The sequence below is a fragment of the Eurosta solidaginis genome, chromosome 4 (genome assembly GCF_040869045.1).
Source record: "Eurosta solidaginis isolate ZX-2024a chromosome 4, ASM4086904v1, whole genome shotgun sequence".
Lineage (NCBI taxonomy): Eukaryota > Metazoa > Arthropoda > Insecta > Diptera > Tephritidae > Eurosta > Eurosta solidaginis.
This window is the reverse complement of record NC_090322.1, coordinates 218,298,785-218,321,934: the sequence shown is the minus strand read 5'-3', so window position 1 is coordinate 218,321,934 and position 23,150 is coordinate 218,298,785. Positions and strand designations below refer to the sequence as shown.

Genomic DNA, 23,150 nt, shown 5'->3' with positions numbered 1-23,150 from the left:
GGGGCACACCAGAGATTACACTAATCGACTTTGAACAATTGCTTTTGAACAAAACTCGTTGAGTTCTGTGTTCGAGATAACTTGCGATCCAAATCAAAAGACGCTTAGGAAAACCCAGAAGATCAAGTTTGAGAAGTAAAGGCTCATGATTAACAGAGTCGAATGCTTTACTAAAGTCAGTGTAAATGACATCCGTTTGTTTACAATCCAAAAAACCATCCATAATTAGGGACGTAAATTAGTGCAAGTTGGTTGATATTGATCTCCGACGCACAAAACCTTGCTGATAAGGAGATATTAAAGACCTACACAGATGCTGAAGTTGGCAAGTAATAATCTGTTCAAAAGATTTAGGAATAGCTGAGAGTTTGGCTAAGCCCTATATTAGACCTACTACCTTTTTATGCAAAGGTATGATAAACGATTTCTTCCACATAGATGGGACTAATGCGGATTCCAGAGATAGTTTGAATAATTTTAAGATAGGCTCAGATAAGTTTACAGCACAGTACTTAAGCACACAACTGGGAACTCCATCTGGGCCCGGGGAAAATATCGGTTTCAAAGCAAGAAGACTGTGAGGAACAGTATCATTATCAATGAACGGGTTTAAAATATTATTCGTTAAGAAATAATATTTTCTAGGACACCAAAGTTGTAACTCTTCCAGACATTTGACAGACAGTTTGATCAAACACCACTTGCCACCCCCTTATCTTCATATGCGAGTGAAAAATAACTCAGATTTGCTGGACTATAGCTATGTTCAGCGAAAATGATCTGTGCGGAGTCCGTTTAGTAAAAAAAAATAGCATTTTTGTGATGCGGATACAAACAAAGAGATAAACAAACAAATAAATTCGTTTTGGCAAACTATTTTATTAATGTGATGCAATTTAGTACAGATAAGGTAAAACGAATATTTTATTGATCCCGTTTGATTTTTGTTATTTTCATATTCTATTTTCATTGTTTACTAATATGTCCGTTATTTGTGCTACGGTATGCTAGTAAGATTTTAATGTTGCTTCTTCCAGCAAATGAACCTTGAATTTTCAGTGTGGTAGGCGTAGCACGCTACCCACCACGGTGGCCGCTCTTTTCTTTCTGACAATTTTTAATATCAACCTAAGAATACCAATGAAAACTGTTAATATAACAGATTTCCCCAAACTGAGAATATCGAAATTTGGCATGAACATTTCTTTCATAGCTACAACTTTTTGCTCTAAAAATTAGCGAAATCGCCTGAAAGTCACTCCTGAAAGCCTTGCGCAGCTATGTAAAACTATTAACCACACAAAGCAAACAACAACAGCGTTTCAAGTGCACAGCTGGGTATGTAATGGTCGGTTTCACCCGAACTTAGACTTTCTTAGTTGTTATTCTAACAACTTCATTTTTTTGGGTGTAAAAAAACTCTCGTTTAATTAAAAACTTAGCTCAGTTAAATATGATTTACTATGCAAACTTTTAATCAATTAAAATTCAAATTAATTTGTGTCATAATATAGTAATGTCCTAATTACTATTCTAATATTTGCACTGCGCTATAAAGAGCTCACTCAACATTGAAAAATCATTTATTTATTTTTGATTCTTAACTGCTTTGTCTAGCTAAGCAGCTTAATACAATATTTATTTTCTAATACATATTTACTAGTTATTATTTCTATTTTCACATACAAACATACACATCTATTGAACGTCATTATTATGTTAATAACTCACTATTTGCATATATTGAACTAGTTTTTCAACATTAATCTCTATTTGGTTAATTTTACAATATTTATGAAACTTTAGATTAATCAATATTTTAAATAGAAATGCTAGTTGCTTGCAATGCGGAAGTGTTAATCACTTCTCATTTTTAAGTAAACTATAAAGTTGACATTAATGCGATTATGAGACAAAAACCATTTTGTATTTTAATAAATAAAAATTGCATTGTTTCATACAAACACATACAAGTAAGGAAGGCTAAGTTCGGTTGCAACCGAATATTACATACTCAGCTGAGAGCTTTGGAAACAAAATAAGGGAAAATCACCATGTAGGAAAATGAACCTAGGGTAACCCTGGAATGTGTTTGTATGACATGAGTACCAAATGAAGGTATTAAAGAGTATTTTAGAAGGGAATGGGTCATAGTTCTATAAGTGGACGCCTTTTCGAGATATCACCATAAAGGTAGACCAGGGGTGACTCTATAAGTGTTTATACGATATGGGTATCAAATTAAAGATATTAATGAGGCTTTTAAAAGGGGGTGGCCCCTTACAAAGTTGAGAAGCTTTTCATAACAGAAATACACTCGGAGTACTAGACAAACTCTGCCGAGGGGCGAATCCGCTTAGAAATTTTTTTTCTAATTTTTAAACTAAAATGATAAAATTATGTATCTTAATTTCTATTGGAAAATTGTTATAGATTAGAGTTTCATAAGTTTTCATCAACTGTTTCAGATAATTGAGTGAAAATATTGCACAAATTGAAACGCATTCCCTTTGCACACCTCTTCACCACATGCATGTGTCAAAAAATTATATTTACAAAATTCATACATTTAATTGTGTAGCTTGTATACTTGCATCACTTAACAGCATAGCTTTATGCGATTAATATCAATTAAGTGGCGTTAAGTCAACATAAAGCGTTATCACATCAACCCTAGCGCGGCAGCAGGGCGGTGCGAGTACCCATATTAATTACATGCTTCAAACGGCACTTTACAGCAATTAATTGGTCTGCCCTTTTTTATGACCGCGTCACAATGAACTTTGTCATATACATAGAAGCGTTCAACGCAATCTTATGTATGATGATTAGATTGCACGTATTTTCATGGAGAACGGCAGATTGAACGACAATGGCACCATCTGGAAAACAAAAGTTGACAATCTTCAACTTTTGTCACATCTTAAGCATCCAAAGTTTTTCACAAATAAAAACTGCATTTTAACAAAAGAATAGGATACAAAATGTGTTAGCAAGCATTTTTCTTGTATGTTGAGAATGTTTATAACAAAACTCTGCAAAATTTGATATGTCAATGGATAAGTCGAAATAAGTTTCATCTGAGGTGCTGTTTATATTTACAAACGCAACATCTTGCATGATTGTGTCGATGTCAAAGCGCCGTCACATAAGCAATTTTTTATATAGATGCGTTTAACTCAATCTTATGCATTATGAGTAGACCGCACGTATTTTTATGTATAACGGTAGAGTGAGCGACACTGGCGCCATCTGACATGAAAAAGTAGTCAACATGCAACTTTTGTTCCAAGCAAAGCATAAGAAGAATCATTTGACATTTGCTTTTGCCAAGGGTGCTGGCATACTTTGCAAGTGAAATTATTTTTCGCACTCGTTGCTAACTTTTCTAACTGCAATATAACAAAAGAATTCGACACAAAATATGTTAGCAAGTATTTTTGTTGTATAGGGAGAATGTTTATAACAGTGATTGGCGAAATTATTTATGTGAATGGGCAAGACGAAATAAACTTCACTTGCAAAGTCTGAAGTTCCTTCATATTTATAAACGCAATATATTTGTTGGTTGTGGCGATGTTACTGGAATGCAGAAGCTTGTGCTAAACGCATTTATCATTGTGCCGCGGCCTTTCTGTCATGCATAAGATTGCGTTAAACGCACTTAAATATATAAAAAAGTTCACTGTGACGCGGCAATTACTTATATGTTTGCACTTAATATTTACTTTACACTATAGTACATACGCTGTATACTGTTGCCCTAACATTTCATTACGTCTAACAATTTAACGTAATGATTTACGGGAATTAATTTAACAAGAACTAAATTCAGTATTCACGTGATCTTTCCAGTTCATTGCTTTAAAGTGAAATATTTACATGAAATATAATTCCATATAAGCTTACAAATGTAGAGAGTTCGAGCAAGAGTTGCTCGATGATCGATCGAGCGATTTTGTCGCGTAACACGATCAAACAAAAAAATAACATTACATCAAAGCTAATGTTAATGCCGCCAACGCTGACGTCAAAGCCAACCAGGCGCTTAATGAAATGTGATTAACAACAATCGATAACACTTTTTGAGCAATATATATATGTAAGCAAATACATATATTTTTTTTCAATTTTATCTTTAAGTCCCGGTTCTACAGTAGTTGATTAAGCTAAGTTTAAACTAAGTTTGCTTATACTCTAGTCAAATTTAAACTCCATTTAAACAACTGAGCAGTTTGCCAGCACCTTTTAAGGCAACCTTTGGGGTATGCTGTTTTGTGCGACAACATTGGTTTTTTTATTATCTAGATAATTTCTGCTGCTGCCGGATTTTGTTTACCCAACAAACATGGAAAAAAATTCTGCAGCGAAATATATATCTAGTTCCGGAAGTGATATCCAACATCATTATTTAATTATTCTTAAACCAAACAGTTCTAGAGTTGATATCCAACTTCATTCTCCAATCACTATCTAACCTTTGAGAAATTTTGTAAAACTAAAAGTTTTCGCCTTGTCCGTCCTGATGTCACGTTGTTTAAATTTTTCCCAAATTATTAAATAAATTATAAAATTAAAAAAAAAAAAAAATTGCTTCAAATAAATGTTTTCATACATTTAAAAAAAGCAATATGGGCAATCCCCAATTATTAAAATCATACATACATACAAAATTGGTTAATTCGTTGTAGTTCTATAAATAGAACGAAAACAGCAACAAAACCAAAGTTTCTTTGAAAACCGCCGTACCAAGCATAGCTTTAACACATAATTGCATACGAAGTATGCAATGTGTAAAAGATTAAAATATGCAAAAAGAAGGCAATTGGGAAAAACTTTACAACGGGCATGACGTAGCTGAATGCGTTTATAACCATTTCAACTATCGTAGGAGTGCGAGTTCGACTCCCACTCCCGGGAGAAAAGGCTTTGAAGAGATTTACAAGGTATAATCGAAACAGCTGTCGCCTTGTCCGTCCTGATGTCACGTTGTTTAAATTTTTCCCAAATTATTAAATAAATTATAAAATTAAAAAAAAAAAAAAAATTGCTTCAAATAAATGTTTTCATACATTTAAAAAAAGCAATATGGGCAATCCCCAATTATTAAAATCATACAAAAGTTTTCGTGTTGATCTCCAACGCCATTAATATTTTTCAATTATTATCCTAATTTTGAGAAATTTTGAGAAATGTGCAGTTCTCAAATGAATATTCAACATATTTCTCCCGTTGATATCCTACATTGTATATCGAGTTAAGGTGGAGTTGAAACAAATCTCCAAGTTGGTACCACCAAAACCAGCAGCTATTTATTGTGAGAAATAAACACCTGGTTGATAGCAGTAGCGTGCTACGCCTACCACGCCGACGATCCTGGGTTCACACCCCTGCAGGTCATTGCGATGGCAAAGCAACATCAAAATTTTAGAAACAAGGTTTTTCAATTAGCAGCAAATTTTTCTAAGCGGGGTCGCCCCTTGGCGGTGTTTGGCAAGCACTGCAAGTGTATTTCTGCCATAAAAAGATCTCAAGGAAAACTCATCTTCCTTGGAGATGCCGTTCGGAGTCGGCATAAAACATGTAGGTCCCGTCCCGCCAATTTGTAGGAAAAGTTAAAAGGAGCACGACACAAATTGGGAGAGAATCTCGGCCTAAAATCTCTTCCGAGGTTATAGCGCTTCACATTTATTTATTTTATTTTCGTAAAAATACTGTGGTATAGAATCTTACGTTTGAGTCCAGTGAGTTGTTAATTAAATTTTTTCAACTTAAGGAATAGCATTTTTTGCTTTACAAAGTATTCCCTCTTTTGCTGAGTACGCTGTGATTCTCGAGTTGAGCCACGGTTTCGAAACAACTATTGAGATTTTAGAAATATGCTTAGTTATCAACATGAGCTGTAATGGTACTCAAGCCCAAATACTTGTTGGGTATATGCGATGCCATTTCGTCCGAACGCAAATAACAGATAGGTTAACTACAATTTAACCCTGTCAGATCGGCCGCTAAGCTTAGCTTAAACTTCAGTTAATGTAGACTGAAAAATTGCAGAATAAGTTTAAGCGTAGTTTAACTGACAAACTGAGTTGAACTTGTACTGAAAAACCGGGCCTAAGACTTTCGTTGCTTACATTTCTATATCGATTGCAATTTATTCAAATTTATGCACTGCTTTGTGTGCGTTTAGAGAGTGCGCTGCTTATTGAGTGCATTCTGTAAGTGCAATAAAGACGATTTCTACTCAATAGATTTGACTGTTTGTCGTTTGGAGGCTCTTCCGTCAAAAAAGTTAACCGCATGACAATGTAGTAATAAATGAATATTAAGCTACTATTTGATTTCCCATTATTTCCGGCTTAAACTCGATTTCTTGATTTCATTTTCTAAAACAAAAATATTCCACTAAATATTGAGTAGTGACGCTGGAATTTTACAACGATATTAGCTTCAGTTAATGCTCTCATTCATTAATTGCTAATAAACGCATTTATTTGTATTATTGTGGATATTTAATAAGTTTGGTTAATATTTTTACGCAAGTTTGGAGATAAAAACGGCTACTTGTGGCTCTTATTTAGATAGATAATAAGAAATAAAATAAAATGTAAATACCTGCTCGATATACGTCCAAATAGAATTTAGGCCGAGCTTCACTTTCAATTTACGTCGTGCCCTTTTTTAATTTTTTCTACATATTGGCGGGAGTCGACAGACATGTTTCATGCCGACTCCGAACGACATCTGCAAAGCAGATGAGTTTTCACTGAAACGCCGAGGGACGACGCCGCTTGGACAAATTTGTTGCTAATTGAAAAATTTGTTTTCAAAATTTTTGATGTTGCTTTGCCTGGGACTTGAACCCAGGATGCTGCGTGTAGTAGACGGAGCACGCTACCACTAACAAATCCAAAGTAAGGTACAATATAAATATCGGAGAGTTTCCAAAATCATCATATATATTATTTCTAATTGCTGTTTTTATGTATGGGTCCCTTTTCCGCTCTTATTTGGAATCCAAATCTATAAATAAAGGTTTGATTGTAAAGATGGAGATTCGGGCTATTAGCGAGCTTTGGGCAATTTTGGTCGTAGTGCTTTTGTTTAGCTATATTTTATTAAAATAATTTGTTAGAAATAAACGATTGTGGGCACAGAAAGAAATCTATTTGTACTATGGCACTATTGTGAATATATGCCCTGCATTACCCGGAGTTGCTATTGTACGCTAGATGGCAGCGTAAGCTGTATTGTGCGCTAGATGGCAGCGCACGCTGTAAGTTAATAGAACAGCTGATTTCTGTTGATATATGATAACAGACTATTATATTGGTTGCGCAAGATGCGCACGGGTCAGGCTCGTAAAATATTAATATGTGTATGACTTTCAAACGAAAAGTGAACAAATCTCCAAGATATATATGTCACTGGAGTGTATATATGTATATAGGTTAGGTTAGATAGAGAAAGCAAAAAGTATCATAATGATAAAAATAGCCCTACACATTCATTCAGATTCACTAACAATCACCGAAGTGAATAAACAAATCTTTTCACAAGAACAAAAGTAAGTCGTTACAACATGTCGCCTTTTTCATAATAAGGCCCTAACCATCCTATTGCGAGTGTCGATCGGCAATAGAATCGGCTTTTCGTGGACCAAGTCTTATTATGTCATGTATTACGTTTTGCTTTTTTCCTGAATAATTATGCAGATTGACATTTTTTCATTATAAATAACATCGATTTTCGGCTAGCCGTCGACTATCTACTTAGATTGATCTTTCAATAGGGTGATCCTTATGGATCAAATAAACAGTTTTTTCAAGTCTCACCCCTTCAGGCGGTAATTTAAATGTTTGTCTCATTTGGAGACGGCTAAGGGGTGTCGCACAGGGTGTCAAATGTAGGATTGCACCAAGAAAAATGTAAATAAAATAAAATCGATAGAAATATAGCTGGTGGCATGTAAAAGATTTGCAGCCCAATTCTAAATATTCCCCAGGAATTTTGTTCTCGCGGTTTTTTTTATTCCCGCGGAAAAATTCCTCAAATTCTTTTCTCCTAGGGAGAAGAATAATTGGGGAATAGGTATTTCGAATTTTCGAAGTCAGCTGTTTTGTCAATTGATCGTTAGCATTTCTTATTTTGTTTAAAAAATTTAAAAGTTTAATTATTGTTGCAAATTTGTTTGAAATTAAGAAATAAAATATTAACAATGCACAGTATTGCATTTCATGTGGTATTCACTGAAATTAGTAATGAATTGGTTCCACAGCAACATCAACAGAGGAGCATAAGAAGAAGAAGAAGAAGGCGGGATAACACAAATCCGCCGGAGTTCCCTGCTTTCATTCAGCAAGGCAATTTTCTGGCGGCCAAGTAGAGTTGAATTCGTCTTTCGTCATATGCCAAAATCTATTCAATCCTTCTTAAAAAATCATTGCTCAATTTCTGGATAGCTGCATCGAATATACTAAGAGCTCTTCCGTAGCTTATGATATACTTTTCGACTTAAATAGGAATATTGTGGTAGAATGTACATATTTTAGCAAAAATTTGTACAAATAAGTGTTTTTTCTTAAAAGATATACATAACTATTTTGATACATTCTCTTTAATTTAACAAGTGAAAAAACTCCTAAGAAATGGCAGAGAAATCTCCCTCTCGCTCACATTCATAATACCTACTTTTCTCCCATAACCGGTTTCCGGTTTTTCGAACATTGTTCAGAATAGGAGGAAAGGGAGAAGTGAAAAAACTCACAAGGAATTAGATCAGAGCCGTTGCATAAAAAGTGATAGCATCTTATACTCTGCTACGAGCTACGTCGTGTTTTAAAGCGGAGCATATAGCAGAATAAAAACGCCAAACGAAATGCTATTTGTAGTGGAGCGGGGGCAAAAAAATGTTATGCTATTTGCTTTGTTGGACATTGTTTATCATGCATTACCATCCAGCTATTACAATGGTTGATTGTTAATCTTCGTAAATTATACTTCTAATTTGTTTCTTGCTAATTTATTTTCACATTTGTCGAAGAAACGATGTGATTATTGGACTTGTTTTATGGCAATGATACTAATGTCATATTTATTGACATTAGTTCTTTTCCCAAAGCGAACTAAGTTTTATTGATCCAACTCTGTCTGAACCTTGATTTGAAAATAGTCTCAATATTTTTACATAGTACTACACCTTGAAAATTTTCATTATCTAATACATTTTTCTTTTCATTTCAGGTGGCTTATGTTTTTGGGTAATATTTATAGCCATTAATTTAAGTACCTACATACGTACTTAATGGGAATCGCCAAAGCAACAACCATTTGCCAATTAGTCTAATCAGGTAAGATGGTTTTACATTTATATGTACACTAGCAGACCCGGCAGACGTTCTTCTGCCCTAAATTTGGCCTATCTGCATACATTTTAATAAGCTTTTTCCGTCTAACTCTGCCCCATCCCTCTACACTTTTTCCTAATCTTTTTGTTCACTCCTCCCTCCATCTTTTTCGCTTAATCTCCATCTTCGTCTCATTCTATGTCTTTCTCAGTCTCGTTCTCTCATTTCTCTTCTCTCAAGTTGTTCTCCTTCTTCTTCATCTCTTATTGCCAGCCCCAGAGGGTGGTATGTATTTTGTTCCAGTCCCATTCCGAGTCTCAGTCCCATTCCGAGTCTCAGTCCCTGTCCCACTCCGAGTCTCAGTCTCAGTCCCAGTCCTAGTCCTAATCCCAGTCCCAGTCCGTATCTGGTATACTTCCCAGAAAAAAGCATCGTAAATACTAATATAGGCAAATTTAATAGGATGTATGATAGGTATGTGGGTATTATTAATTCTTGTCCTTATTTCGGCTTCGCATGCATATTTGTCAGTTTTGCCAGGTTGATGCGACTAAATCGAATATCACAATGAACTTTAGAGCTCTCAGCAACAACTTTCATTAGATATCCATAACACACACATTCTAGGGGTATCCGGGTCCATGTTTTGGCCTATATCTCGAGACCCTAGTCACTCAGCGGTGTAAAACTTAATCTGTATTATAGCACACATCAACAGCTTCAATTTGATACTCATAATGTAAAAATACATTCTAGGTGTATCCGGGTCCACTTTTTTCGCTATATCTCGAGACCCTAGCCTCCCAGTTGTATGAAAATTATCCTGTACTATAGTACTTATCAACAGCTTTCATTTGATATCCATATTGTATAAACACATTCTAGGGGTACCCGGGTCCACGGTTTGGCCTATATCTCGAGACCCTAGTCACCCAGGGGTCTGAAAATTATTCTGCACTATAGCACACATCAACAGATATGATATCCATATTGTATAAACACATTCTAGGGGTACCAGGGTCCACGTTTTGATCTCAATACCCTAGGCACGTAGCGAAAAAAAAGGTAGAATTTGACCGATTCTCAGACCTACCCAATATGCTCACAAAATTTCATGAGAATCGGTTCAGCCGTTTCGGAGGAGTTAAGCCTCTAAAACCGTGACAGAAGAATTTTATATATTAGATTGAATTTTTTATAAAAAAAAAACCGATTTGGGATTTCAAAATCAACTAACCATCATCTCTCCTTCCTGTATCTTTCCTAAAAATTTCATGGCAATCTTTCTATCCGTTCTCGAGTTTTGGAGTGACAATCAAAATGTACACTTTTTTTTTATATACATATGTATATAGATTATTGTTATTTTTATTATTATTTGTATTACTTCTAGTATGGAAACTCGCTACGTGAGCTCTTTGGCTACCCTCACGTTAGTCGGCTAAAGCGGCAATTACCCACCGACGTGTGCCGTACGTACGGATGTTTGTCGTACGAAACACGTTTGACCGACCTCTCAAGCCCGTAGGAATCAATGTGTGCGTCTGTGTACATGTACATAACATATTTGTGTGTGTATTGTTTACAGAGAAGCACTGTTGCCATTGACCATTTTGCATGCTGCTTATGGAAACATCAACTTTTTCCAATTTAATTTTTGATGTTGTAAAGCTGGAATTAATATTAAATAAATATAAATAGATTACATATTTATAATCTGCACTTTTACGTAATTATTTCGAATTATTTTCACAATTTTTCAAATTTTAATTGGTTGTTTTTGCATAAAACTGCAAACGGTCAAAAATTAGCGCACAAAAGTTTACTAGGCAACTCTGTCTAGTGAGAGAGCGATCAGCTGACACGTTCTTACGGAAAAAATCAAAATTGTTTTGATCTCTACGTTCCGGGCTACGTACGTACGGGCGTTGCACGTCGGTGAGTTTTCGTTTACATTGCACACTCATAAGATAGGTCGTGTCAGCTGACACGTTTTTGGTACGTACGTTCGTGAGTAACTGCCGCATAAGCCATCATCTTCCAGTTTCGCGAGGAGAATATTTCTCACTTATCAGCTGACAATATTCCGTCTACACTTATTATTAACATTGCCCAGAGATAAATCGCTTAGTCTACCCTTCTCTGTTGCTGTGCGAAGTGACTGCATTCAAAAAAAAGTGAGGCGTGCGTCGTCTATGTACTTACAATCTACGCATTTTCAACCTTACCCATTCTGTGGAGATATTCTCGAAAGTAGCCGCGGCCAGTTAAAAACTGTGTCAGGTAGAAGTAGCCCTCTCCATGTTACCGATCCAGCCATGGCTCCAGCTCAGGAATTGGTTCCCTGGTCCCTTTGCCTGCCGCACTGCTGACATCAGTTTCCCTCCTGCACGGCAGCAACATCTCTGCTTACTTCTTCTAGTAGGACATAAATTGATTTTCTCTCCTCAAAGAGAAGGTGTGTCGGTATGGTTCCCACAATGACTAGGACTTCATTGTGAAAACCGTGCGGTAAGCTGAGGATACGAAGTAGCAAAATTTAGACAAAATTAGTTGATTAGGCTATACGAGCCCGAACTTGGCATACACTCTACTAGATCACAAATGCCTGCACCAATTTTTTGTTAGAGCAGAGAACAAATTGTTAGTTGTAAATCCAAACTATAACTTCTAATTAGAGCTTACGATTTCTTTTCGAACACAAGCGAGATTTTCGAGACCCGAGAAATCTAGAACTCAACTTCTCGCGAAATTCTCGTGTCTCCAAGTACTCGTAAATCTCGCGAGCTTCTCGACATAAATTTAATTGCTGTATGGACAGTATACACTTGTTTTTTTTACTTGTGAATTTTCTTTGATTATATTGCTTTCCAATGACATTTAACTCAAAAAATATTTATTATACATATAATTTTGTTCAAAATATTTTTTTTAACGAGACATCGATAACACGGCTTCTCGCAATATTCTCGAAATACTCATAATACTCGCGAGCTTCTCGACTTTCAATTCAGTCGCTGCATTGGTAGTATTCTATACATTTCTGTGTTTTTAGTTGTGGTTTTTTAGAAATTTTCGCTTGCGCTCCAGAAAAAATCCTAAGCTCTATATAAAACAGCCAATGAATAGATTAAATTGAATGTCGAGAAGCTCGCGAGCCTTACGAGTATTTCGAGATTCGAGAATCTCGTGAGAATTGAAAGTGGAGAAGCTCGCGAGTATTACGAGTAATTCGAGATTCTCGCGAGAAGGCGGGACTCGCGGGAAATCTCTTCTCGAACAAGTTCGAGAAATCGTAACCTGCACTTTTAATTGAAATAAAAATGTATCAAATAGAAAGTTTTAAAAGTAAACATTTTATAACAGTAATTTTTTACGCGTATTTTAGCTAAACCCAGCGTTGGAATTAGTGACCTGTCAGCTGTTTTTAAATTTTTTCCTGAAAAAGATTTCATGAGATGCTTGCTCTGAGTCACACCAGCTTGCTTTTTTTGTTTTTGACAGCTGCTCTACTCTGAACTTCTCTTCACTTAGTTTGTGTTCGTAGACAGACCAATGGCGCAACCAGGAAAAGGTGTCGGCCGGAAATCAGCTGATTGTTACTTTTTTAATACGATTTGACGTTTCAACTTCCGGGGCAATAAGATTTCGACATTAGTCCATCGATTTACAAAAACAAAGTACATAGAATTTATATAGATATTTGTCAAATATCGGTTTTGATAGTTTTGCATGAAATTTCAATGTGTTTACAAGACCCTTGAAAAATATACATACATACATGTACGTATATATATATATATATTCTGCACGTTTGTTTTTAAAATTTATTGATACGTGATATTATGAATGAAATTTTCCTAGAAATTTTCGCGAAATTCAATATGAAGTAGACGGCAAATGATTTACCTTATCGAGCTTATAAAAGTAATGTAATCATAATTTGACTCATACACATATTTAGAAAAATGCATTTACCTTTAAGTGAATATGAGGATATGATCAAGGGTGGGTCGATTTATATGGACGAAAGTTAACCGATATCGCGCCATCGATTTTTCGATAGGATTTGGGCTCAGGGAAAAAAAGTTCACCTACGCATACCCAAAAAAATAATTTTCGAGCCTGCGAAATTTCATTTTTTTGACTTTTTTTTCGGCTTTGATTTTTAAGGTTTTTTCAGGACCTACCAATTTTCATATGTATACTCTGTCCGACCCAAAAATGTCCGCTAAACACGTTGCCGATAACAGTTTTTTGAAAAAAAAAAAAAATTTTTTTTATACATGAAAATTTAAAATCAAATGAAAATTGTTTTAATAGTCATGAAAAAACCTTAAAAATCAAAGTCGAAAAAAAGTCAAAAAAATTAAATTTCGCATGCTCGAAAATAATTTTTTTGGGTATGCGTAGTTGAACTTTTTTTCCCTGAGCCAAAATCCTATCGAAAAATCGATGGCGCGATATCGGTTAATTAATCGACCCAGTCTAATATACACATATGAACATCAATTCATACATGTGTATGTATAACCGTAAAAAAAGTGTATATCTTGACACTTGACCATTAAGCATATAATTTATTGCTAATAAATTCACGAAAGAGTCAAATAATAATGAAATCAATTGACCACTCTTTTTTTGGTGAAAGCGAATCAATTAAACGAAATGGTCAACGCAACCGATCAATTGCTTTTCGGACTTATCAACAAATAACGTTTCGAGTTTTTTTCTGTTCAAATTTCTATATGTACATATGTATGTATATAACTTGCTATTTTAGTGCTAACTAAATAAGAGCATGCCAGGGATAAATTATTATATGCCATTTTCATCACAATATCAATGAATCTGTTGGCAGTGATTTGTTTTAATTCATGAAGTAATTTAAATAGCCAATAAATGTGACTGCATGATTTTGAGGAAAACAGCTGCAAAAAGTTTTTTAAAAAACAATAGACGAAGTCTCACGTTATTTGAAGTGGTTCATATTGTAACGAATTTTGGGAGATTTGTCTGATCGGGACGATCAAACTTAGCGGGAGGGAAATGTGGCGAATATTAGCGGCTTTATACATCACTATGCTGCTACTAAATAAATGCACCACAACAATAAAGCAAGCAGCCACACTGATGTACATGAGCATATCAAAGCAAGCAGCCACACGTACACATAACCAGCAGCTTGAAGCAAAGAGATAATTTCGCATACACATCACGTTATCATCAGCTGAGTGCAGAGTCTAAATAAAGTAGTCTAAATAAAGATCAGTTTGCAATACTGAATATTGGAGTTATTTATTCGCCAGTTCAGCGATTCGAACGTGAAGGTGCATAATTATCAGGAGCTCCCAAAATTCGTTACAATATAATTTCTTTATTTTGCAAAGATACGTTTTTAAAAGGTGAGAAAAAAGTTAAAAGGTGGCTATGGCGCGCTCCTGTCTCGAGCATGTACGAATTGATTACAACAGTAAATAATATTTTTAAACAAGATTATAGAGGATCAAACATTCTAATCGTTGCCAGATTCGAGTTTAAAGATATCACACTGTTTGAAGAACAACTTGATTAGTAACTGTGTCTTCTAAGTCACAGCGACTTTTTATCACTATATCGCTGTGACTTGACAGTGATTATACATAACTGCAAAGAATAAACCTTGGCAGCCTTCTTCGAGATTGGGGGTGCCTTCAACAACTTTCGAACGGAGGCCATCTACAGGGCACTTATGCGACATGAAACTCAAGAGTCTGTAGTTGTATGGATCAATTCTGTACTCAGGAGTAGGGTCGCGAACGGCGATTTAGGAGCTGGCCCAGTATGTAAAATGGCTACCAGAGGCACCTCTCAGGAAGGCGTGCTATTGTTGTTGTTGCTGTAGCGATAAGGACACTCCCCGAAGGGTTTGCTATCGTGATATTGTCTTTTCTGATAGATAATAAAATTCTAGAAACCTTCACGGCAGCAGGAGCGAGCTCATGGAAACGACACTTTGCGGTATTTCGCGATAGGCAGGCCATACGCGCTGGAGATTCATTTAAAAAGCAAAAAAGGAACTTTATTACTTAAAATTAACAAGGCTAAACGGAGCAACGATAAATCTTTCTTCTGAAACCAAATATCATGCACAATTCTAGACTCCAATGGAAAATGAAGGTTGAGGTGAGATCGAATAAAGCGTTAGCAACATAGTACACCTGCAAAAAGGCTTTCGGGAGGAAGTGGAAGAGCATGGCAAGGGGACGGGACCATAACTGAGCTAACGTCCGATACCAAAGGTGCAGAACATACGGTGATATCATTCAAGGGAAGAATGGGAGGAAGCACTAGACAATGATTGAGCCATTACAAACTACTTGGAAGGTTCGGAAATGGAAAAAGGGAACTGCAGATGGAAAGTAATCAAAGAATCTGCAGGTAAATAAATCCTGGCTCATTCAGTTTCTTCCAGGCGGAGGTATATGCCATAGAGAGAGCAACCAGACTCCTCCAGGATAATACGGTACCAGACATTAATGTAACGATCTTAAGTGCATTCGAGTCCAAAGTGACAAATTTAGATACCCTGAGAAAGTGCTGAGCCTCGTTGGCGTGCAGAAGGCATCTCTATTTCTCCATTTGCTGGGTCCCTGGACACAGCCATATTGGAGGGAATTAATTTGCAGATGAGATGGCCTGGAAATATTCTGAAATGAACATAAGCGAGGTGGCAAGCTCCGCGCGTCCACCACTGGATTATCTTCTGAGGGAAATCGAGGGATATAAGATTAGAGAAACTGACTTGCTGTGGACCAATTGGAATGATTAAAAGGTACCAATGGCATTATGGTCATGTTTGGATAGGATAGGAACTAGCTTCTTTCTCAAGCTAAACAAATCTGTAGTGAGAGTACCTACGGTTGTCAGAGGGGAAAATTCATCACTTTCTCAGCCGATGTACAGGATTGGAAAATACTCAGATTTATGGGCGCAGGGTTTTTCGACGGTGTGGCCGATCTTAGGTAGGTGAATTTTTCGCTGTTATTAAAGTTCATCAGAGAAAATATGTGGTTCGTTTAGGACTACAAGAAAGAAATCTAGTTGGACGAATGTGCCGCCACCCGGCACATACTCAACGCACTCACAGTGAATAAAAATTACTTCGAGTCGAAGTGTGGGAAAGTCCCTTGTACGCGCGCTTAACCTAACTTAATGCTTTGTATTGTAACGAATTTCGCGAAATTCTGCTTATTTGCAACCTTCTGCTAACGTTCGAATTGGTAAACTGTTGAATAAATCATTCCAGTATTCTGTATTGCAAAATGGTCTTTATTAGACTACGTTGGGAATCTCCTTCTAGAATCTACTACTTGGTTACCAGTTATATGCATGTGTATTTGCAGTTTATAGCCTCTCGCATAGCCATATGCGTGTGTATATGCGAGTACTACTTCGGCTGATGTGTTTATGAGTATCTCTCCGTTGCCTTGTATGAATGTGTGTAGATGATAATTGATTTGGTTACGTACATACGAGTGGCTGCTTAGTATAGGCTTAGTGATGGTAGTATCGCTTAGTGATTCGTCACAATATATTTTCATAGTCGAATATATAGTAGCTTATATCGTGCAGTCACAGTTTACTGCAAGCTATATTGTTAGCAGCACAAATCACTGGCTAATTGATTAATACTATCAAAGCTGCTTGCGCCAGTGACTAGAGCGTTATTGGGTCTTTGATTGTCGTTATTGATAAGCATGCTTATGAACGAGACGTTACGGTGATTTGCTTGAAACTGTCGCTTCAGTTTACCCTGATCTTCTTCGCTGTAAGGTACAAAGGTACATGTATATTTTTCCCCCCAAATCTATGCCAATTTTATTGTTCGTTTTATTCCCAAAAATTACTCATACCATAGGTGTAACAATTTTTAAGTTTTTGAAAGTAAAAGTCACAGTTTATCCATTACTTATTTATGACTTAAGTATAACTGTTATTACAAGATATATAAAATGAAAAGCAAAAATAATTGTTACTTCTGGACTTTTTAAAATAAAACTCAGAAGTTACTGTTATTTTGTAAGTTTTGCAAAAACACTTTCGAAATCACCGCCTCAATTTATTCTTGCTTTGAAAGCCCAAAAATTTTATATATTTCATTCGATTATAGAATAATCCTTTACTGCTTTTATTAGTCACACTTTCCGTCAAAAACTGTTATTTACGTTCCCTGTTTGGAATACCAAAAAAAAAATGGCAATGATATAACTTCTGCAGTTGATTGACTTCAACTTCGACACAGTTGATTGCATTTTTATATTTCTAAAAATAGAAGTTTTTATAAGAGCCAACACAAAGTGAAGGGAAGTATTTTTGGCATTACAAGTGCATCTTGTTTATGCTTCACCGAGCACTGAATATGCATAAAAAGTTCACGAAAATAACTTCTTTATGTTAAAAAACAAATGCATATAATTTAAATATAGCAACAACAAGTTCGTGGTGGAGCTTAAATGCAATTTATTTCTATGTATGCTTTATCGGTCAAAAGTTTCACTAACAGCAATAATTGCAGCTACCACATCGAATGTAAGAAGTGGTAGCCAAATGCACGAAAAAAAACTTAAAAAGAAATAATTTACAGAAAAAACGTTAAAACCGAACTAAATTTAAACAAGTAAGAAAATCTAAGTTCGGGTGAAACCGAACATTATATACCCAGCTGTGGACTTGAAAAGTTGTTGTTTGCTTTGTGTGGTTAATAGCGCAGTACTACATATGTACATGGTTCTATTCTGAACTCATTTTCGCTCAAAAGAAGCAAAAAGGACACAGAGGCTACCACTAATTATAGTATTTTGGAAGGAGTATCAATGAAATAGGCGGGTCACGCCTATTTACTTCCATTATATTAGGTCGGTTGAATGTTTGTCCGCTTTTCATACAAATCTTGCAATCGATTTTTAAGTAACTTCTCATTGAGCTACAAACGTGAAACTTTACACATAGGTTAGAATACCGTGACAATGCAACAAAGGAACAAAATTCCGTTAGGTGGCGCACGGATCGAAATAATTAGATAAGAATTTGAAAATTTTCAAACCAGCTTTTTAGTAACTTCTCGATGAGCTAGAGACTTGAAATTTCAAACTTAATTCAGAGGTCGATGACAGCCGACGATAGGATACAAAAAGATTCGCTAGGGGGCGCACGGGATGAGATATTTAGAAAAATCGTACGAAACGGAGGGAATTTCGGGATTGATTTTTATGTAAGTTCTCATTAAGCTACAAACGTAAAACTTAACAGATAGGATAAGACCGAGAAAATTTAAGAAAAGGAGAAAATAAAAATAAAATACAAAATTTTAAGCAATTCCTTTATATAAATGGACAAAAATCAGCGAAAAAAGTCTCCATATATAAAGACATATTCTTGCTAAACTTTAGTTTTTAAATTTTGACATAGAAATTGCAAAAATATTTATGAGAAGCAAAAATATAAAGGTGGAGCGCAATTGATTGACTAATAACATCTCTTTTCCTACCAACTTTCCAATCCAAGTAATGTGCGCTCCACTTTTTATACTCAGCGTGCTTTGCACACAGAGTATATTAACTTTGATTGGATAACGGTTGGTTGTACAGGTATAAAAGAATCGAGGTAGATATAGACTTCCATATATCAAAATCATCAGTGTCAAAAAAAATTGAACTGAGCCATGTCCGTCCGTCCGTCTGTCCGTTAACACGATAACTTGAATACATATTGAGATATCTTCACCAAATTTGGTACACGAGCTTATCTGGACCCAGAATAGATTGGTATTGGAAATGAGTGAAATCGGATGATAACCACGCCCACTTTTTATATATATAACATTTTGTAAAACACACAAAACCTGAGGCCCACTCCCTTTTAAAATACTCTTTAATACCTTCCATTTGATACCCATGTCATACAAACACATTCCAGGGTTGCCCTAGGCTCATTTTCCTACATGGTGATTTTCCCTTATTTTGTCTCCAAAGTACCCAACTGAGTATGAAATGTTCGGTTACACCCGAACTTAACCTTCCTTACTTGTATAGTTTTTTGAAATTGTGTAAGTCGGAATTATGTTGTACACCATCAAAATTTGTCCCTCATTCACCGATGATGAAAGAAGATTAAAAACCGCAAAAAAAAGACAGTAGTTTGTTTACAAATTTAATCAATTGATTATAAATATTCAATAATTACTTCATTGTAGTTATATTTACAGCATTGCTTGAGTTGTTTTTGCATATTCCATTGGTCTTGCTGTTAATTTTTTTCCTGCTGCCACCACAACTTTCCGAAGCTGCGGAAGTGGCATATTGTGAAGCTTTGTATCTTACGAAAATCTTTTTGCATCCGTTGCGGTTGGCGATAAAAAAAATTAATTGATATTTGCGCCAATAATTTTCTATGCAATTTTGCTTACAAACAAACATATAACAATTCGTTTTTTATCTATGTACATATGTACTTACTGTAATGTCCATTGAACTGGGTCGATTTATTAACCGATATCGCGCCATCGATTTTTGGATAGGATTTGGGCTCAGGAAAAAAAGTTCCACTACGCATACCCAAATAAATAATTTTCGAGCCTGCGAAATTTAATTTTTTTGACTTTTTTCTCGACTTTTTTTCATGACCTACTAAAAAAAATTTCATTTGATTGTAAAATTTTCATGTATACCCTCCAAAAATGTCCGCTAAAAACGTTGGCGATAACACTTTTTGAAAAAAAAAAAAAAAATCTGAAAATGTTTTTAGTAGGTCATGAAAAAAACCTTAAAAATCAAAGTCGAAAAAAGTCAAAAAAATTAAATTTCGCCGGCTCGAAAATAATTTTTTTGGGTATGCGTAGTGGAACTTGTTTTCCTGAGCCCAAATCCTATCGAAAAATCGATGGCGCGATATCGGTTAACTTTCGTCCATACAAATCGACCCACCTTAATGTCATTGAAGGTCCGTCTGACTTGCATATCTACCTTCCTATCCTCGTGCCTACCATTCGTCATATTGCATATAACTATTGCAATAATTCTCAAGTACATTTAATTACAATCGCATTAATTTTTTCACGCAAATGGCAATTAAAAGTATCTCACGCGCGACTGACAGTCGGAAGTAATTTGAAAGTGTGAAAAATGTTTTAATTGTTTTGATCGGCACTAAAGAATGTCCGTCCATACATATAAACAAATAGATGTTTATTTAATTAAAAAATTATTGATATTAAGCGCTGGCGTTAAAAACTAATACAGCATCAATGATGAGGCCAGTGTTGTAGTGCGGAAGATTATTTGTGTGCACAGTCATTTATTTATTTAACTAAAGCTGATTGCTGATTTATTTAATTATTTTCTTCTTTCCTTTTTTTTTTGCTTTCGTAATTGTAAACAACTTATTGCGGAGGGAGCATTTCTGTGCATTAAGTTGCTTTCCACCTGGCTCTTCTAGCGGAGAGAGGACCGCCCCGTCCTCCCTCTGCTGCCGCAGGCGGGTTTCGAAAAAAATAGCAGGAGCTATATCTTTCATTCGCATAATATGTGACCCGGTATATGAAAAGGTAGCTTATGACTGAAAAAAGAAATTGCGAGAAACATCTGTTAAAGATAAACAATGCATTTCTTCAGTTTCTTAGTACTTTTTCTTTTGCATTATGAACAGTCATGCCCAAAAGGCAAAGCACAAACCAGTTTCTGACCGATATTTTGGCTCCATTGCCATCGAAAAAAATGCTATCAAAGAAAAATGAGGATGCTTCACCAGCCACCAAAGTGGCATCGAAGGAACCAAAGGCTTCATCGTCTTTCATTTGTGCCCTTCTTTCCCTACATTTTTAGTACACTTCTAAGGAAGGTAGGACTTTCTAGTCTCAAAAACCACCATAAGCCACCTTTTCATAGACCGGGTCACGGCGTAGTCGCCGTGTTTTAGTTCGCTGGACTATGTTGATGTCAGCAAAAAGCTCGTACTCGGTTCAGCTCATCATTAAATCTTTTGCGGTAATCTCCGTCGCTAACGCGTAAATTTGTCGAAGAACTGTTCTCTTCTCAGTGCCGCCTCATCTGATGTCGTCATGGTCCATGTTTCTGCACCACAGAGCAGGATGGGTACGGTAAGTGACTTGTTGGGCATGATTTTCGCATGCCTACGTAGAGAACTTTACTTTTAAGTTGCCTACCGTGTTCAAAGTAGCATTTTATCGACAAGAGTAATTCTTCGCTGGATTTTAAAGTTAATGTTCTTGTTGCTGTTAATGTTGGTTCTCAAATAGACGAAGTCTTCTAATATTTCGAAATTATGGCTGCCAACAGTAGCGTGGTTACCAAGGCGCAAATTCGCTGAATATTTGCTTGATGACAGCAGGTACTTCGTTTTGCCCTCAAACCCATCTTTTTCCAGTTTGGAGTAGGCAGAATTTACCATGTTGGTGTTAAGGCCAATGAGGTCAATGTCGTCAGCATACACCAGTAATTGCGCGGTCTTAGAAAATATTGTTCCCAGAGCGGTTAATTTCTGCAGTCTATATTACTTTCTTCAGCATCAAATTGAAGAAATCGCACATATTGGGTCAACCTCTCTGAAACCTCGTTTAGTTATGAACAGCTGGAAGCGATCCTTCCCATTATGACTGAACTGGTGGTGTTGCTCAACGTCATGTTGCACAGCCGTATAAGTTTTGCGGGGAAACAAAGTTCAGGCAGCCCCTTTTCGTACTGCTGAAGGCGGCTTTAAAATCGATGAAGAGGTGATGTGTGTAAAGTATTTGTTCGCGGGTTTGAGGCATATTGAAAATCTGGTCGTTGGTAGATTTATCAGGTCTGAAACCGCACTGATAAGGTTCAATCAGCCGATTCACGATTGCCTTTAATCTTTGGCACAATACGCTTGGCAGGACCTTATATACGATATTAAAAAGGCTGCTAGAAGGCCGCCATAGGTGGCGCAGTTTTCAGGATACCCCTTCTTATGGACTGTTCGAAGAACACTTATATTCTAAACGCCGAGCATACATTCGCTCGAAATTCAATTATTATAAGCCGGTGTTAAGCTCATGAATTCTTAAATATAAGTATAAACTGAACACACCATTAAACAAACATACATAAATAGGTATATTTTCGTACAACGAATTGGAGGAAATGAAGAAGCATTCGTGCTGCAACAGTATTCCTCTCAATCTTCTCATTTCATCCACGAAAAAAATGAGCAACTGTTTTTCATAATTTTTCGTGGTATTTTGTTAGTTACTTTGCCGATATTTTGACGCCTGTTACTGATGCCTGCTATAACTCCGTAATGGGGTGCACTCGTAGTATTGCATAGGATATAAACAATCCTTGCACCTTGCAAGATAACGCGAATACCCCTATTGTACTCACTCAATTAACTACGCAAATATTTCACTACTCTATGAAATCCTTATGTACTTCCGTTATTTTTTAATATCTACTTATTTATTTGTTAATATATAACTAAGTAAATAATAAATATGGTAAGATAAAGAAATCAATTAAAAGATAATAAAAAGTATGATTTGTGTTATGTGTAATTGAGTTACAAATAGCCCCTTACTAAGTGTTGTCTAGATTTTAATTGGTTTAATTTATCAGTAAGGGCTCTTAATATGAATTGAGTATTTAGAAATTTTCAAAAGCAGATAACCAATATATGGATTGTTATGGTTATAAGTGTGATTAGTTATTAGTCATTATTCATAGAAATCGGCAAGGAGCTGGTGAGGCGCATGCATCGACTTTGATGTAAAATATGGTCGAACGA

At 35.9% G+C, this 23,150-nt stretch overlaps 1 protein-coding gene across 2 annotated transcripts in view; it reads left to right on the top strand.

The window, feature by feature from the left end:
• LOC137250978 (UNC93-like protein) overlaps nt 1-23,150 on the top strand; it is a 284,617-nt gene that overhangs the window by 94,784 nt on the left and 166,683 nt on the right. For both annotated transcript variants that reach the window (XM_067784783.1, XM_067784784.1), the window contains exon 2: nt 9,244-9,350. The gene's annotated coding sequence lies outside the window, so the exon portion shown is untranslated. The remainder of the gene's footprint in view (nt 1-9,243; nt 9,351-23,150) is intronic.